Source organism: Oryctolagus cuniculus, chromosome 12, assembly GCF_964237555.1.
Source record: "Oryctolagus cuniculus chromosome 12, mOryCun1.1, whole genome shotgun sequence".
NCBI lineage: Eukaryota > Metazoa > Chordata > Mammalia > Lagomorpha > Leporidae > Oryctolagus > Oryctolagus cuniculus.
Window position 1 is genome coordinate 40,783,540 of NC_091443.1, and position 7,235 is coordinate 40,790,774.

Here is a 7,235-nt window from a genome sequence, read left to right on the forward strand (position 1 = left end):
ACTGCTGATTGACAGCTGTGCTATAAAATAACTTACTTAGACGTTTAAGAATGAGGAGACTTAGAGGCACATGTGTGGCCCAGCAGCAGCTGCATACCACACCGGAGTGCCTGCTTTGAGTCCTGGCTGCTCTGCTTCGGGCCTAACTTCCTGCTAATGGGCACCCAGGGAGGCGGCAGGTGATGCCACCCACAAAGGAGACTCGGATTGAGTTCCTGTCTCTCAACTTTGTCCTCGTCCAGCCCTGGCTGTTACAGGCATTTGGAGAATGAGCTAGCTAGAAACAGAGAAGAGCTTTGTTTCTCTGCCATTCAATTAAGATGAAAATAAATTATATAAAAGAAGAAATTTTAAATTTTATAATGTTAAAGGTTAAAGTGATCTTGAGTTATATGAATATACCATAATTGCCTTTTTAAATTATTATTATTTTTAATTAGTGAGGGAACTCCCATCTGCTGGCTTACTTTTCGGATTCCTGTAATAGCTGGAGCTCCAGACAAAGCCAAGAGTCAGCAACTTCATCCAGGTATCCCGCTGAGTGGCAGGGACTCAATGACTTCGGTCATCGCCTGCTACTGCCCAGGGTGTTCATTAACAGGAAGCTGCAGTAGGGAGCAGAACTAGGGCTTGAACACAGACTCCAGTATGGAATGTGGGCTTCCCAAGTAGCATCTTAATGGCTATCCCGAATGCTTACACTAGTTGTCATTTTAAATGTGGGGCGGGAGCTTTGGCATAACAGGCTAAGCCTCCACCTGCAGTGCTAATATCCCACGTAGGCACTGGTTGAAGTCTCGGCTGCTCCACTTCCGATCCAGCTCTCTGCCATGGCCTGGGAAAGCTGTAGAAGATGGCCCATGTCCTTGGGCCCCTGCACCCACATGGGAGACCGGAAGAAGCTCCTGGCTCCTGGCTTCTGATAGGCCCAGCTCCGGCCATTGCAGCCATCTGGGGAAAGAACCAGTGGATGGAAGATCTTCCTTTGCCTGTGTCTTCTCTCTCTCTACTCTGCTTCTAAATAAATAAATAAATCTTTCTAAAATTGTATTGTTTTTATTCCAAAAATCGTGTGTTCAGTGTGGAACAATCAGTAACTTTCATCCTGGAAAGAACTCTTGTGGCTGAAGTCACGGAGGAGCTGACTGGGACCCTGAAAATGCTTCATTGCAGCTGGCTGAGCACCCGCTGCTGGGCTTAGTGCCTTCCACTCTATAAATATTTGAAGCCACAGATTTTCCTGGATTTCTTGACCTCCCTACTTTTATCATTTTTAAAGGTTTATTTATTTATTTGAAAGGCAGAATTACAGAGAGGCAGAGTCAGAGAGAGAGAGAGAGAGAGCGAGAGAGAGAGCTTCCATCTGCTGGTTCACTCCCTAAATGGCCGCAATGGCCAAAACTAGGCCGATCCAAAACCAGGAGCCAGGAGCTTCTTCCGGGTCTCCCATGCGGGTGCAGGGGCCCAAGGACTTGGGCCATCCTCTACTGCTTTCCCAGGTCATAGCAGAGAGCTGGATTGGAAGTGAAGCAGCTGGGACTAGAACCGGCACCCATATGGGATGCCAGCAATGCAGGCATCGCTTTACCCATCGACTCCCCCACTTACTTTTGTTATATTGAGAATTGATAGTGCCGGCGCCACGGCTCACTAGGCTAATCCTCCGCCTTGTGGCACCGGCACACCGGGTTCTAGTCCCGGTCGGGGCGCCGGATTCTGTCCCAGTTGCCCCTCTTCCAGGCCAGCTCTCTGCTGTGGCCAGGGAGTGCAGTGGAGGATGGCCCAAGTGCTTGGGCCCTGCACCCCATGGGAGACCAGGAAAAGCACCTGGCTCCTGCCTTTGGATCAGCGTGGTGCACCGGCCACGGCAGCCATTGGAGGGTGAACCAACGGCAAAAGGAAGATCTTTCTCTCTGTCTCTCTCTCTCACTGTCCACTCTGCCTGTCAAAATAAATAAATAAATAAATAAATAAATATTTAAAAAAAGAGAATTGATAGTAGGCATCCTTGGCATGATTTCCATTGTTCCCTGAGGAATTGTTTTATAAAATAAATAATTTCCAATATGTCAGGACTCTGCTTTTCTTCTGGTATTTGTATGATCAAGTTCAATAGACCTTAATTTCTGGTCTACAGTGCAAATAAACCACCCTCTGATCAACTTTATCCTTTACAGAATATTGAAGATAAAACATAGAGTATATATTTTGCACTAAGGCAGCAGTATTCAATCTATATTTGATGAAAAAAATATATTCAATTTGGCTCAAATTATGCAGAATGAACATTGACTAATTTGCCTCTTACATGTTCAGCTTTCATTTAGCCTAATTTAAGAGCGAGCTTGTGTTTTGTGTGCTATTCAAGAGGATCCAGCAATTCTCATGATTAAAGAAACCTAAGATGAATGTTGACTGTGGCGAAACATGACCAACCTGGCCACTAGGGATCATTCTAGAAATATGCCGTCTCTGTCGCCCAATTCTTCACATCATTAAATATAATTTGACTCAATAAATGTGAAGCACCTTTGAAGGATGATAGAGCTCATCAGAAATCAGTACAAAATGATTGTTCTAGAGAAAGAAAAGCTGGTGCAATCAGGATTAAGTCTCTGCTGGCAAACATGGTGTCCAGTGTTGGAGTGCAGGTTCAAGACTGGGCTACTCTGCTTACAATCTGGATTGTACTAATGCATCTAGGAACACAGTGGGAAATGGCCCAAGTACTTGAATTCCCTGCCACCTATGTAGGAGACCCAGGTGGAGTTCCTGTCTCCTAGCTTTGAACTGATCCAGAATTGGCTTTGTGGCCATTTAGGGAGTGAATCAGAAAACCCGTGCCTGCTGAGCTGGTGCAGGGCTTTAGGCAGAGGATAGGCAGGCATGGTGTTTCCAAAACACAGATCTGATTGTTTTGTAACTATGATGAGAATGCCTGGAAGGAGAAAGAAATTGAATCAAAGCAGTAGCAAGTATATTTGATGTGGGTATATTTGAGAAATATTTAGGAGGTTTGGCAGCAGTTCATTAATTTCATAATCGAAGAATGCAAGGCTTTCTACATTTGGAAATTTTGCACTTGTAGACACTTAAGAATCAGGTTGGGGGCTGGCGTTGCGCCGTAGCAAGTAAAGCTGCCATCTGTGATGCAGCATCCCATATGAGTGCTGCTTCGAGTCCCGAGCTCCAGTTCCTATCCAGTTCCCTGCCAGTGTGCCTTGGAAAAGCAGCAGAAGATAGCCTAAGTGCTTGGCCCTTGCCACCCATGTGGGAGACCCACATGAAGTTCCTGACTCTTGGCTTCAGTTTGGCCCAGAGCTGGCTATTGTGGGCATCTGAGGAGTGAACCAGGGGATGAAAGATCTTTCTGTCTCTCCCTCTCTAACTCTTTCAAAATAAATTAATTAATTTTTAAAAAAGAATCAGATTGACTTAGAAAAGACTTAACAGAAAATTCACAAATGTTTGTGGAAAGAAAAAGCATATTTTTAGGGGCTGGCGCTGTGGCGTGATGGGTAGCGCCGCTGCCTGCAGTGCTGGCATCCCACATGGTCGCCGGTTCAAATCCCGGCTGCTCCACTTCCAGTCCAGCTCTCTGCTATAGCCTGGGGAAGCAGTGGAGGATGGCCCAGGTCCTTGGGCCCCTGCACCCACGTGGGAGACCCGGAAAAAGCTCCTGGCTCCTGGCTTCGGATTGGCCCAGCTCGGGCCATTGCAGAAAATTGGGGAGTGAACCAGTGGATGAAGACTTCTCTCTCTCTGCCTCTCTTTCTCTCTCTGTGTAACTCTTTCAAATAAATAAATAAATCTTAAAAAAAAATCCTTGTTAAAGAAGCTTTTTAGTTCTTGTAAGAATGAAGCTATTTATAAACAATATAATTCTGGAGTTAAATTTTCCTTTTTTTTTTAACCTCATAATAAAGCTGCATAATGATACTGGTTTTTATTCTTCAGTGGTAAATAAATTCATCTTTCTGAAAGACCTTAAGCTTGTCAGGAAGCATTTATTGTCTATTTGTAGAACACTATTCTGGCTATTCAGAGAAATAAATTCAAAGGAGCTATCATCATCCACTTGGAGACAAAATGGACCTGTGGACTAATCGGTATTCACTGATAAGCATTTGCATAAGCATCGAGAGAATGTAGGAAAAAAGAAGGCTCCAGGGCCAGCGCTGCAGCTCAATAGGCTAATCCTCTGCCTGCAGCGCCTGCGCCACTCCAGGTTCTAGTCCCTGTTGGGGTGCCGGATTCTGTCCCGGTTGCCCCTCTTCCAGGCCAGCTCTCTGCTGTGGCCCGGGAAGGCAGTGGAGGATGGCCCAAGTGCTTGGGCTCTGCACCCCATGGGAGACCAGGATAAGTACCTAGCTCCTGGCTTCGGATCAGCGCAGTGCGCCAGCCATGGCGGCCACTTGGGGGGTGAACCAACGGAAAAGGGAGACCTTTCTCTCTGTCTTTCTCTCTCTCACTGTCTAACTCTGCCTGTCAAAAAATAAATAAATAAAAATAAAAAGAAGGCTCCAAAAGAGAAAAGATTTCCTAGAAGTGAATTTTAAACAGCACTTAGAAAAAGAAAGTGTCTTTTTAAAAAGGATATCTCCCTCCCAATACAAAATTGTTCTCTGAAATGAGGATCCAGTGAACTCTTTCCTCATGGAGAAAATCTCCTTAATATCAAGAACGATTTATCACCACTTCATTAAATTCTTTTGCAGAACGATAAGGGTCAAAATAGAAAGTGTTGGGGAGCTTTACGTTCCTTGTGGGTAACTGTCATGAAGTCTCAGTCTCTATAGGTAGCTTTCCTCACCTGTTCCAGAAATCTTGTTGGTAGTCTGCTGAAGTCTATGAACTCCCTCTCAGCATAGTGGTCTTCGTTTTTTAAGACATTTATTTATTTGGGAGGCAGAGTTACAGACAGAGAGAGAAGTCTTCCATCCGCTGGTTCACTCTCCAAATGGCTACAATGGTGAGAGGTGAGCGATCTAAAGCCAGGATCCAGGAGCTTCTTCCAGGTCTCCCACATGGGTACAGGGGCCCAAGGACCTGGGCCATCTTCCACTGCTTTCCCAGGCACGTTAACAGGAAGCTGGATGGGAACTCAAACCAGTGCCCGTATGGGATGCCGGCAGTGCAGGCGAAGGCTGAACCCATGACAGCACATCACCAGCTCTCCCTCTCTCTTCTAAGATGACACCAGTGAGATTCTGGTTAAGATGATCACCTCCTATATTGGAGCACCTGGCTTTAATACCCAGCTCCATTCCTGACTCCAGTTTCCTGCTAGTGCAGCCCCTGAGGGGTAGCAGGAATGCTGCAAGTCACTGGGTCCTGTCGCCTGTATGGGAGACCCGGGTTCAGTTCCCAGTTCCTGACTATGGTACCAGCCAGGGGAGTTGCCGGCATCTGGGGAGTGAACCAGCAGATGGGATATCTCTCATCTTTTAGATGAATTCTCTGAATTATTTTCATGATGGTCTGGAGACCCCCTAAGCTAAGAGACATTGTGACTTAGCAATTACCTGAGAAACCCAAGAAGTAAAAGACTGAATGGATACAGTTCAGAACCTCTTACAAACATTTCAGCAAAAGAAATTTGCTTTTTAAAATACATTGGAATTTCATTTAAGATTTTGTCTGTAATAAAAAGGATTTCTGGGGATGAATAACATATAAATCTGACCTGTTTTAAATGAAAAAAAAATTGATTCTTCAGTTATCTTATTTCTCAAACTTCATTAATTTTTAGAGATTTACTTATTTATTTATTTATTTATTTGTAAAGCAGAGAGAGAGGGAGGAAAGAGAGAGAATCTTCTATCTGCTGATTTACTTCCAAAAGGCTTTAATAGACCAAAGCCAGGAGCCAGGAACTCCATCCTGGTCTCCCAGATGGGTCTCAGGGGCCCCAAGTACTTCAGTAATTACCTGCTGCTTTCCCAGAAGCATTAGCAAGAAGCGGGAACAGAAGTGGGGCAGCTGGGACTCAAACTGGCACTTCAATAAGGGAAGCCGGTGTGGCAGGAGACGGCTTGACACACAGCACCAGAACACTGGCCCCTTACTTTCTAAACTTTAAACTAATTTATTTTGTAAATTATCTCAGCACATTAATGTACCATCAGCTTTATAATCCTGGAAATAGGTGATTTGGAAGCCATTGATATATAGTTGAGACCACAAAACATCAATAAAATGTCTTGTAAACATGGGGTAGCAGGAGTAGAGAAACAGGCCAGGAGTGGGCCTTGGAAGAGAAGCCTGGAAAGAAGACAGAGTTGTCAAGGAGGGGAGAGGCGGACTCACCTCCTGGGATGTTAATGAAGCAAAGGGTTCCCTAGGCGGAAGAGATGTCACCTATGGCAGCTTCAGAGAAGAACGCACTGAACTCAGGAGGTCAGCAACCTCGCCCGCGGCATTTCCTGCAGAGTGGGGAAGACAGAGGGAAATGGAAGTGGCTTGAAGATTGAAAAAGAGATGAAGTGGAAACTGTTGTATAGCGCAGAACTTTCCAAATGTCCGCGGTGAAGTGCGGTACCTTTAATTTCCAGTCTGTCATGGACTGACACCAGAGGCCGACTCTGCAGAAGCAGGACACAGCTTGTATCAGGTGCAACGCACTCACACCCAAACGGGTCTACTCTGTTCAATCAGCCAAGGGCATGGGTTCTGTGCTTGGATGTCATGGCCATGTCAAATGGCTGCAAAAAAGTGCTTATTCTCAGTTCTATCCTGTAGCAGCTGTCTTCTCCTAAGAGGCCTATCTGTCCAGGAGGAGAGCAGCCAGCACTCTGTGGGGCCTTGGAAGGTTGAGAGGTTTCCAGTTTCTATTCCTTGCAATTTTCTCCTCTGAAATCTCCTGACACACCATCTTTAGCCCCTAATTTGGATTTCTCACACCTAAAAGAGTTCCTGGTGCATGGAAGGCATCCACCTGGACAAATGAATGAGCTTGCCTCTACCTGTGGAGCACGCAGAACTACATTTTGCCATAGAACGTTCTGCTTCACTGAGTCTCTGGATATTTATTTTGCCTCTTGTCAGGGACTTTCCAAGAAGTCCACCAGCTTTTCAGTCGTTGAGTGCGTGGAAGTGTTGCCTCCTGTCTTAGGTGACCGAAGTGTCCTCCACTCAACAGGACCTGTGCTGCGGGCTCTTTCCTCTCCGTGACTGGGGATGGACCGGCCTCTTGCCTTGCCTTCCCCTCCCTCCTCAAGGGCTAGGCGGCTTTG